The sequence below is a fragment of the Syngnathus floridae genome, chromosome 6 (assembly GCF_059516105.1).
Source record: "Syngnathus floridae isolate MCC-2025c chromosome 6, RoL_Sflo_1.0, whole genome shotgun sequence".
Classification (NCBI taxonomy): domain Eukaryota; kingdom Metazoa; phylum Chordata; class Actinopteri; order Syngnathiformes; family Syngnathidae; genus Syngnathus; species Syngnathus floridae.
Window position 1 is genome coordinate 16,575,916 of NC_142418.1, and position 12,245 is coordinate 16,588,160.

At 44.6% G+C, this 12,245-nt stretch overlaps 1 protein-coding gene across 1 annotated transcript in view; it reads right to left on the bottom strand.

Moving 5' to 3' along the window:
• Window positions 1-262: 262 nt before the first annotated feature.
• Window positions 263-12,245, bottom strand: part of alkbh3 (alkB homolog 3, alpha-ketoglutarate dependent dioxygenase) — a 52,465-nt gene continuing 40,482 nt past the window's right edge. Inside the window, exon 13 of the transcript XR_015858931.1 lies at window positions 263-1,094. The gene's annotated coding sequence lies outside the window, so the exon portion shown is untranslated. The remainder of the gene's footprint in view (window positions 1,095-12,245) is intronic.

Genomic DNA, 12,245 nt, shown 5'->3' on the forward strand with positions numbered 1-12,245 from the left:
CATCATATTTTTCTGGCTAGCAGCGTCAACACCCTTTTATCGTCGAGTGAAGTTCAGATTAGCGCCGCAAATATTTTCTTGGAAGCCTGTTGTGAATTTTGCATGCACAAATATTATTTTTGGGAGAACATTCCATTTTTTCTAGAACCACAAATGATTACTTTGGATGGAGGCTGACCTTAAAATGGCAGGCTGCTAGTTTATCTTTAAGCTGGGGTTGTCACAAAGTCATTTGTACTTTGAATAATCGAGAAAAAAAAAAAAAAAACCCGCCAAGGATTTATTGAGTCAGACGTGAGATCTAACAGCCCACCCACTCGCCCCCTTCATAATAAGAGGTGAGGATGTCAGGGGTGGGGAGGGGGGAGGGGGGGGGTATGTGGCTAGATTGGATGTGCTCAGTCAGTGCACTGTCATGAAAACAGCTCCTCACCAAGCGGCTCCCAATTTCATGGCAAATTTCCACCCCGGACTACATCTGTTTGGGGAATGTAAAGCGATGCAACGGGTGAGGAAAGGGGGGAGTGGGTGGGGGGCGTTTCTGGAGGATGAGGTCTGCTCGTAAGTTTATCATTCGGAAGACAGAAGGGGGGGTTGTACAGTAAAGTCAGCCTGCTGAAATTCTCAGTGGCTGAATTATCATTAAGACACCTGGGAACTATTTGAAATTGCGAAAGCGAAATCCGTTCTTTCCAAAGACGCTTGCTTTGTGTCACCTCGAGCGGCTCAATTTACAACAATTTGAGTTGTCGCAGCTGGGTGCTCTGTAACTATCCCGAGCGCTGTGATGACAACCAATAAAAAGCCTGTCAGCCTTTCCACCCGTGACGAGGGGGGGTGTCAAGAGTGAGGAGTGTGTCGACGTGTGTATTCAGAGGGGTGTCACCCGCAGTCTCAGATAAGTGCGATCCCTCCGTGAGGACCTTCACGAGCAGACCTGCCGGCTTCCTGCAGACACCTCTTCCTCCCCTCGCTTCCTCGTGTTATCGTAGCACGGGGGCGTCCTTTTGTGGCCGGCGGCCCCCCGTCTTCCGCCAGCACACGTGTGCGTCACATTATCTGCCGAGGGGCCACAGACGCGGCATCCTGCCGGGCTAGGCCGGACCGGGCGGGCAGGGGGAGGAACGGCGCAACGGCGGTGGAAACAGGAAAGGGAAGTGAACGCAAGCGAGAGAATGGAAGGAACAGAGTACAATATCTCTCCTCAGTCTGCCGTCCATAACTTATAAACAACCGTGTCATATTTTCAAAACTGTAAAAATCCGATTGCTAGACAATACAAGTTGGCCTGTGCCACTTTGTTGTCCGACTATCCGTCAGTGTTCGTCGGGTTAGGAAACATGGGCGCATTTTAACTTGTGGGAGGGGTGGAGCAGGTCATGTTGGCCAGCGATTTGGCAGGAGCACGAGGGATTAAGTCAAGTCAGGCCACGATGTGGCTGGGTACACTAAACGTGGAAGCCGGAAGCTCTTATTTCAATGGATGCCTGAGTAGAACCCGACTTTGAAGACTTTGATCCGGAGGCGATGGCTGTGGCTTGTAGCTTAAAAAAAAAAAAAAAAAAAAAAAAAAAAAACAGCGCGTCAGACCTCTGGGGTCACGGGGATCACTTAGCGTAGCTGAAAATAACCAGTAGCTAACCGCGATTTGTGGAATCTAAGAGAGGCCTGACATGAGCAGGTGCCCCGAGGTGCAACGCAGACAGCTACAGAAAAGGTCAGCGACCTCAGACCGTGGAGAACATCTTTAGCTTTCTCCATTTTTTTTTTTCCCTTTAAACCGCAGGGCCTACTTTCACTTTCGCCGAAAAGCCGGTGAACAATAACAAGCCAGTGCGTGCAAAAAAAAAAATTTCTGCACAAACGACGTTTAGTGCAAATTATTTATTAATCATCTCCCGTGACCTTTGCTCCATATCAGCGCCAACTATTTCCAGCTGAAACTTTCTCAACCGACACTTTTTTTAGGCGCGACTTGTATATCTTGAAATTAGAACTTAGTTCGGCACCTGACGTCAGCGAACAAGTTACGGTTGGATTAGAAACTTCCACTTAGGTTAGCATTCTTGAAAATTCTACTTGGTATATAATCTGATCTAGTTTATTGTTTCCTGCGCCTACTTCTGCAACAACAAGCAGAACGTTATCTTCCAAAGTCGCTGACCCGCACTAAACCAGCAGAGCACTTTTGAGATGGTAGAGAAAAAAAAAAAAAAATCGTGCAAGTTTACTACCCGCAAAGTCAAAGTCGCTTTCAATAAACCTTCAAGAAACTCTTAGGGCAAGCCAGCCACTCCTTGGGTTTCACCAAAAAGAATGCCATCACCGGTGGTCTTTGTGACATTATGTCACCGGGACCATATCGAATGACTCGAGTAGCTCGCAGAAGTCAGAGTAGAAAAGCCCCGGGCCGTGTGTGTGACACCAGCAGGTGCTCTTTATTACCGCGCCACCTTTGGCACTCGGAGCCCGGCGCGGCTAATGAAAATGTTTGCTTTAGCAAGCACGCAAGAAGATCCATATCTTGTCCCTCTTTCTCTGGTACACCTGCACAATCCAATAAGATCCAAAATGAGATAAATTAAGAAAGACTTCTGTCTTTGGACATTTGTAGAAAAGCACATCCTTGTCCGGAACTTTGACGACCATCTTATCTCTTTCAAGATTTCACACAAAATCGATTCTATTATGAGAAATGTCCTTTTGAGATGCTTGTATATAAATAGTAATATATAAACACACCCCATGGTCGAGGGGTGGGAGGAGCAGTGGCTCATTAATATAAAATAAAATTTAAAAAAAATTAGCACAGGGGCTTCCACTGATCACCTTTCAGAAATTTGATGTACAGACAGTGGATAGAAATGGAAAGGAAACCAATGAACTATTATATACATGAAAAATAATAAAAACAAAATAATCCAAATATAAATTAGAGTAAAAAATACTACAAAAATATGCCAATTAAATCCGTATTTTTAACGGGAATCGTTTTTAGACTGTAAATAAAAACAAGGCAGTTAACGGCGTTTTAAAATCCGTCGTGTGGGTGTAGTATGTATGTGTGTGGCGAGCGAATGAAAAAGAGTGCCGACAGCACAGACGGATCAATACAAGTCAGGAAATAAGGTAGAAAAGGTTATTTACTTGACATTGATCTGTTGTAGCGGCGGCGGTGTTTGGCCTGTTTCTCTTTTGTTAACCTCTAATCCTGAGTATACTCACAAATGACAGGGTGAGGGGGGGGAGTGAGGGGGAAGTCGACTAACAGGTGTGAATTATGGATCCGAGGAGGTCGCGCCACCTCTGCCACCGACTGGCGCCTGTACAGCTCCAGACATGAAGAAATGCGTTTAGAAATAAGAGCGCATGGGACAATTTGAAAGCTGTATCATCGACTTATAACGGCATGTGAGCCCGGTGTTAATGCGTGATCAAATTTACATACGGGATTAAGTGTGCAAAAGCGATATATGGAGGTCAGGATGATTAATGAGCATCCATAGATTTGGAAAAAAAAGTTAATACCACATTATTTGGGGTATAAAAAAAATGTGACCTTTTTCCGTTCTACGTAAGTTAACAAAGGCTTGATTTTGACATGGTTACGAAAAATAACCATAATATATTTAAAAATAACAATAAATACAAATAAAATAAAAAAATAAAAAATTAAATAATGAATCAATAGCACAATGGTACTGTCAGACATTCTGAGTATTTAAAGAGCTAACATACAAAAGGAAATTGTAAAAGAACATGAGCTAACAATTAGCATCCATGTGGCAGCTATTGTTAGCATTTACGCAACCGTATATCGAAAGTATGGCAACAGAGAAAATAACAATCACAGGTATGTATTCTTTATCCTTTGCCAAGAGCGATTAATATTACAGCCGTATTGAGAAGCGAGAGAGGAGCTGAGTCTTCAATTCAGTACTGCATATCGATGTTGCCGAGGTGTACGCAACCCGCAGTTTGCCCACGCTGGAAAAATTGTTGCTCCAAGTGATGTCAACATTGCCAGCTAAGGTTTCAAACAGACGACTGCACACTTTTTCATCCTGAATTCAGAATCGACAGCAAAGCAGAAGCTTCACGCTGCCTGCCCAAAAGCGGGAGCTGGCCCGAGCCCAGCCGACACTTCCGCACATCCGTCACGTCTCTTTTTGAAGGCGTGAAGATGGCACAGACTGGATGCGCTGAACGGGGAGGGGGGGACTATTTGTCCATCCATATGCCAGCGCTTGTAATCGCTTTTTCAGGAGCCTGCCAAAGATGGCCTTTTGCCAACAAGGGCCCACATGTTGCAACAAAGCAAAGCCTGGCAAATAGTTGACGCTGAGCATTTTGTCGGAATACGAGCACACAAACTACGAAATCAGTGAAGTATTTTAAAACATGGAAGCAGAAGTTTTGAATCCAACTGGAACTCGCTCACTGCTCAACACGATAATAGAAAATAGAGTTTTTTGGGTGCCAGTTCCAGGTCTAAATTTAATATATACAAGTTGCACAGGAGTAGAAATCGCAGGACTCGCTTTGCGAGCATATGATGACGATAAAATTTATATAGTCGTTAAACCGGGTCCGCTTAAACATTTCAAAACACTAACTGTACACGTATAACATGTCAGTGAGGGTTGTAAAAATATAGATTTATGTTTTGGGGATTAGAGCTGTCTCATAACAGTCATTTGCGGTATGTTTTTTTTTTCAATGTGCCGTTTGTTTCTATACATGAGTACCGCAAAGACATCTTAGGTAAATAATCCGAGTTTTACGTTGTATAAGTGGTTTTGACATACCATATGTCGGACTTTGTTTAGTTCTTTAGGGGAGGTCAAATCATGTTGAATGACGGCAAGTTCCCATGACTGCTTTTTCGTTGTCCACTGTAGGGAGTTAAGTATTTGGATAACTCGGCAGAAAAACGGAATTTCGGATCTGTTGTGGATTAGATTGTCCTGTTTTATAAATCTCCAGAAAAGATGTTTTATTTTTAATACCCAATTTTTGACTTATTATTGAATTCACAAATATCTCTCCGTACTGAGCACGGTGGACCAAATTTGTCACCGGTTAACGGCAGGGTACATGCAAACAACCATTCTCACATGCGGTCACTGAGGTGGAACCAATCCCACGCCAGGTGAACGACTCACTGGTGTGTACCGGTGTGTATCAGTGACCCCGAGTTAGAAATAATGGCTGTGTACAGTCGTAGTTGTAACGCACCGAGACTAACGCAAGTCAATGTCCCGTCCTGAGCTGGGGAAAACCGTCCGATGGAGTGAACCCTCAACCGGACGGCCTCGTGGTCCAAAGTTTCACGGTTCAAATGTCTGAGGTCTATCTCCGAAACCAAATCCATCCACACCTACAGTGCAAGTAAATAAATAAACATGCATTAGTTGATGTGGTTTGCCACTTGAAATGTTGTGTTTAACATTCTTGAATTTCATTTAGGTAGACAACAAGAAATCCCTGCGGGGGACCCAACGTTTATTCCCGGCTATGAGTTAAACACTGAGGTCATGGCACCGGGTTAAAAAAAACAAACAAGCAAAACAAAACCAAGATACAGTACGTATTAGAATACGGTAAAATAGCCCAAGGAGAAAGCACTTCCCCGAAATCGGTCCATTGTGTATGCCGGTGACTCATTTCCAGCAAAGAGGTATACCCGAGGGGTGAGCTGACCCTCGACGAGCCAGGAAATGTGTTTTTTCCACCCGGGCTCAGCCGTATCTCACTTTCGAGCGCTGCCTGTCCGACTCAGTCACTCTCAAGCGGCGGGCCAATCTCCCTTTGTAAATAGAGCTACGTCTTATAATTCCCCCCTCTCCCTCGGATGACCGTATCAATAATGCAGAGGTAGCGCATCTGTCCCCGGCCACGAGATTATTTCTCCGATTCGGGCTGACAGTTATGGTAATAGTTTGCCGAACAATCTAGTCGGGCAACAATGAGCGCAGATTACAGCTGTTTTCAGATTAAAGAGACTGCAGAGAGAGCCATGATTGATTGTTGGCCAAGAGACAGAGTCATGCGGTTCACCCCCAACTGCCAACCGCCAGCGCCGCAACTATGGCTCTGTTTTGCCTCTCTAATCTGGTAATGGAAACATTCCTTTATCCCCCTCCAACTTCTTGAGGGGTTTTGATTACATTTCAGGTGTTCACGCTTCAACAAGTTCCGGAGGTGGCACAAGGACTAAATGTGGAATAATTTGGTTGGGACCTGACTAATGCTAAAAATGCGGAATTAGCTAACCGTAGCTGAAGGTATTATGACAACATTGGGATTGAACGGTTTTTGATTTGACCAGGTGATGACACTAATGTGGTAGCACATTTTGTTAGCTAAGTGGGAAAACCCACGGCGGGATTTAAACGTTAGCGATTAAAAAAAAGATGAAAAATCAAAAAGGAGAATAACAGGGCGGTCGGAGAGCTATTTAGAGTCACGGTAAATGGCCTTTTTACCATTCCGCCCCCGCCCGCCGCCCCCTCCCCCATTTAGGGATGGCATTAGAGACTGCGAACTGACATACATTTTTTATAGCGTCATAAAGTCGTCCAATGACCAGGTCAGCCTTCTCATAACTAGAGAGCAGAACGCTTGAAAAAAGCCATTCATCACCGTGAAAAGGCCTGCCTGTCCCAACGCCGTGCACAAATGCTAACGTGCCCGCGCCGCCGCTAATGTCTGATGACCTTCTCACATCTATTAGCGGGGCCAGATGACGCAAAGGGGGGGACGGTCGAAGACCCCTCGTCTTCCGGGAAGGTTTGGATGACAAGAATGGAAAACAGCAATGGCGGAAAATGGCACGTGTGACACATTTTCGAATCCAGGTAATAGCTCATTCAAATAAACCTTTATTTAGCATATACACACCTACACACACACCGACTTTTTGGGGGGGGTGAAGAAATGAGGTAGGACGTAATAACGCGATGCGGCTTTTTGCATCCGCTTTGATTTGCCCAGCCAGAAGGACCCCCGTTGTCGAAGCTGGAACGCAACACACGGGCAAACGGTCAGAGCGACGCACCCCCATTAGTGGGCAATTAGAGACAGCTGGTGGCTTGTCAGCCTGGTAATGGCCTCAAAAGGAAGAGACGAACACGGGCGGCCATGTTTGGATGTAATAACCAAGAAATGACCCCCCCTGAATACTATTTGCAGGCATCCAAGATGAAGGCACACCCAAACTATAAATGATGTCAAGTCTAGATGAGAGGCAAGTTGAACTACTTCCACCTTTTGGTGGGCTAAGCTAAGCGATACATGATGTGGACGGGCAGAGAAGAAGAAGATGAAGAAAAAAGGGAGGGCAGGGGGTTAGCTAGTTTAATAAATTATTGAAGAGGGAAAAAAGCCAGCCAAGGGGAACAAATAGTGTTTCTCCCGGAAACACCCCCCCACCCTACACGACCTCGCTTCCCTGACCCCAGCCGCCTGTGTACCTGCCCCCCCCGCCCCCGACCCCATCGCATTAGTGAGATTCTTATTTGATGGCATTTTAATATTCTGCCTTGATGACTTTTTAGCAACATTTACTTTGGAGGGTCTGAAGCGCATCCCCTCTGGAAGAAATGAAACATGTCATTTATAAAAAAAAAAAAAAAAAGGAAAATTTTAAATACCTTGTCCGTGTTAGCGGTACGACACACGACCCCCCCCCCCCAATTCGCCCAAGCGCTCCGCTCACAAACACTCATCTGCCACGTAATGAGTCTGTTTGATGGCCAAACGATTTGTGGGTCAGTGGGCATACGTTACAGATCCAATTTAAGATCTGATTGCTTGTACTCTGGAGGAGCTGGGAAAACGTGTTATTGAAATTTAATATCACATCATTTCTTTTGCCTCCCGTGCAGATGGGGGGAGGAGGGGGGTTGGGGGGCAATCCAATGATGCCTAGCCAAAACAAAAAGCGGATTTTTTTTTTTTTTTAATACACTAAAGTCATGGAGGTCTGAGAGTCTTGCAAAACACAGATCCAATTAGGAGCCCCTGAAGGCAACACGGAGAGCAGCCACTCACTTGACTGTAGTGTTTGGCGTCATGTGATAGATCACTTTCATCATGCCTTTGTGCCGCACACACAGACACACACACACACACACACACACACACACACACACACTTTTTCACATGATAGGGTATAGTGCATTTCAACAAGTGTATACCTGTTTTAATTCAGCGTCAACGTCACCGATTGCCTTTAATTATATTTTTGAAAATTATATTCATAATGACTATTTTTTCCAATCATTTACAGCACCACAATTTGCAAGTTAGGACCCAAAAAAATGATGTTTTTATATTTATTGATGCAATATTTTTAAAAACAAATAGTGTATTGAACTTCTGTGTCCCGGGGTTAAGGCAGAAAACAGCAAACGGCTCCGAACGAAACTAGGATCTGCTGAAAAGCGGCAACATTTCATTAATAGTCACAGAATTATATTTGAGAAATCAAACGCTGGTGCAGAGGCTAATTGAGAGTTCAATTGAGCAGCGTGCAGGCTGGCGTGACCCAGATTTATTCATGCTGCCCCCCCCAACCGCCCACACACATATGCTTACTCTACATATCTATATTAAACTTAATAGTCTGTTACATTGCGCCTTAACCTCGGCTCTCATACATGATTACCTTCTGATTTCCTTGCAAAATGGCACATAAACACGGGGCAGGGGTTTATCAGCGTGTCACCGACTTTGTTTCCCCCCCACCACACCCCGCGCTGATTTATTTGCTCCCTCCACATTTACGTTTCATAATCATTTGGCACAGCTAAAAAAAATTATTTTCATTATGATAAATTTAATAATTACACTCTATACCAACAAATAGCAGAACTACAATAGAATCGAGAAGTAAACATGGGAGGGGAAATTCGAGCAACCACTTCAACCGCCTCAAAAAAAAAAAAAAACATCGGCCATTCTGCCTGGCTCTTGACTTACAAATTGCTACTGTGGATTGGCTTTCTAGAAAGAAGGAAAAGAAAAGCTTTGGGGAAAGAGGGGGAAAAAAAAGCCCACTTGGGACACTTATGTTCCTCGTGCAATAATAAAAGCAGCAAAGCCCGTCAGTGGCTAACAGTCAAGCGTATTGTTTCCATTTGTCCAAGCTCGACGCTGTCAATAAGCTCCCTCTATGCGTGCTCCACAACCTCGCTTATCTTTTCAATCTACTTGGATGACTTCCAAGAACCGAAGCTGCTAGAAGAAGAAAAAAACAAACAAACAAAAAACATTAAAATGCCCTGGATGTAAGCCCTCAATAGGCGAGTGTAAGTCCCTCTTTAAATGTAATATCAGGGCCTCTTTAGCATGCCAATGAGGCAACATGGCGGTCCCAGCGGACAGCTGACAGGAAGAAGGGCAAGTCCTTTCTGAAGGGCCAAAGTGGAGGAAGGACGACATTGAGTGCAGACATGGCTTCAAATGGGAGTTTGGTTTGGCCCCAGTGGCACAATATGGGATGCTTGACCTCCCAAACACACATGAACAGCCATTTTCCTAAAAGTTAGAGAATTTATTTTTTTCTTGGAAATCTCTCAACTCATCTTGTTCAAAATTGAAAGTAATCCAATTAAATGTTAATCAAGTGAATGTAGACTTTTGCTTAAGTGCACCATTTTCACCAGCCTTCCATAAATTATATTTTCCACTACATTTGCTTTTGATGGACAATTAATTTTGGGCTTTATCCCATGGCTAATTACTTCTTTGTGGAGACTGCAGAATGTAAATATTTGCATGTGTGTGTGTTAATATCGTTCGATTTTTACGACACACATTCTTCACATAATTTAAATCCTTATTAGATTCAGGGGAAAGGGGGTCAAAGTTATTTTCAATTATTTATTTTTTTTAGAAGTTGCTAATTTCTCCATGAGCAAGGACCGCCCCCTTAAAACAGCCTGATGCCCCCCAAAGATTTTGCTGCATAAGATATTTGAAAGCTTGCCACAGACATTTGCTTAAAACACCTGGGAACTTTTAAATAAATAAAAAAAAAGGCATAATGTCTCCTTTAAAAGTCAGGTTTCTTCTTATTAACAGGTACAGTATCTTGAAGCTGTTACACGTTCCCCCAGCGGGAGAATAATAACGTTAATACAAACGCTAACGTCCTGTCTAAATTAAACGACGTGCGAAAAGTGTGGACGGGGGACCGCGGCGTCCTTGACAAATCCCCCTGACACAAGCGCAAATGCCTGAATTAACCGGCAAATTTAAATACAAGTGACACCTCTGGATTATCATTTTATAATTGGTTTTGAATAGTCGAGCCCGGCTCCTCTGTGGGCCGCTATTCACTTGATTCCGCTTACATTTGATAAGAGTGTTAAACAGTGTGACCGGCCCCCCGCGCCCCCACCCCGGTGAATTCCTTGTCTCTTCATCTCGACATTGCTTGGCTCTCAGTGAGATCTTGAGTGTTTAACATACATGTTTGGAACCCTGGAGTTTTCTTTTCAGAACAGGGCGTTTGCGCCGTTGTGGGTGTGAACACAGCCGACCTACTTCCTGGCCAATCGTAGTGGCTCCACTCATTGCCATTCTATGGAATTGAAATAGATAAAATTAAAACTGTGTGTATGCTCGATTAACACGAAATATCTATACCTGACTGCCAATTAAAAATAAAAATAACAAATGATTCCGCCAGCACGACTACTGCGTGTGAAGACGAGGGAGCAGCGTCGTTATCTGCCGATCGCAGAACTTCCCGTGGCGCTCCGGAGAGGCTCTCTATCACGTAACGCACCCGGCACGGGGAGTGTGCGGCCCGCTGACAGGAAAGCTCCATTAGCCGGACCACAAAGAGGCCAATAGAGAGGAGCGCTTCCTCGGCCAAAGGAGCTTTGTCCGGAGAACGCTCCCGCTTTGCTTTTCCTGACAGAGGATGGTGACACACACACTTACAAATGCACACACACTCGAGGTGGAAAAGGTACTCACAATCTGTACTTAAGTACAGATGTGTTAAAAGAACAGAATTTCTTGACTGAAGTAAATATTACATATTCTGAAACGCACAAAACAAAGCTTGCTCTTAATTATTTACAATCCGCATCTTGCTGACTAAGCTAACAGCTAACAAGGAAAGTTAACAAAACTTTGCTGCATCATTTTTTTTTCAACTTGCAAAGTGCTCGTACTGAGTATGTTGAAAAATATGTATATGAGATATGAATAAGTACATGAAAAATAGAGAAAAATGCCCTCATCAGAGAAATAAAGTTAGCCAAAAACTGCCACGCACATTCGACGGTTGGGTTTCCCCAAACACACATAGCGAAAAAAGACGCCTTGTAAATAATCACAACGTGATCCTCCCTCGTTCTTTCTTTGATAGTCACGCTGACCGCCACCTTTGTTCCATTGTGAAACAAGTTTTAAGTTGCTTCGGAGGTAATTTTTTTTTTTTTTTTTGAAATAATGCTTGGCGGGCGTCCAGATCCAGAGATGAGTATGTTTGGACTGGCCTCAGCCCCGCGCGTGCTGCCTCAGCTTAAGACAATGGGACGTGGACATGGAAGTGGGCCTGGGCCAGATGAGGAAAAGGAGATAGCGAGGGCGGGATGAGGGGTGGAGGTGCGCCCAGAGCAGACTGGTAAGCCGTTATGGGACCCTGCGGCGGAAGGGCATTGTTCGGCGGAGGAAAAGCACAACAACAATAAAAAAAAAAGAAAAAACAACTCTTCCTGAATCTTTTTATATGATTATGTGGGGAACAATTGGGTGGGTGGGATCCGCCGCTTTGAGGATACTGCAAAGAGGGGGTGGGCGGGGTGGCGGCGCTCCTCGGAGACTTGGAAGAATCCCTTCACACCTTCGCTCGGAACGTCAGCAGGAAAATAAAACAATGCGAGCGGTCGCCGAGCACGAGGCGGTTTGATCGAGAACGCCGCGTCCATTGAGAACGATTACAATGGCCTTTGGCCCCGTGACACATTAAGCAATGAACTTAGGGGTTAATGAGGAGAAAGGGGAATCCGAATGGATTTTGCAAGACATCCGTGTCATGGTATGTCGGTGTGGAAGTTTGACGCTATGACATAAGAGAGGTGAGCGAAAATCTTACAGTGGCCCCGGCGAGTTTGCTTGGCGGTAGATCTTCACTAAAGCCTAAGGTCACGCACCTGATATACCTTTGAATCCCGCGGTTTGCCGGAGAACACGCGACTCTCGGGGGGGGGTCGATGCAAGCG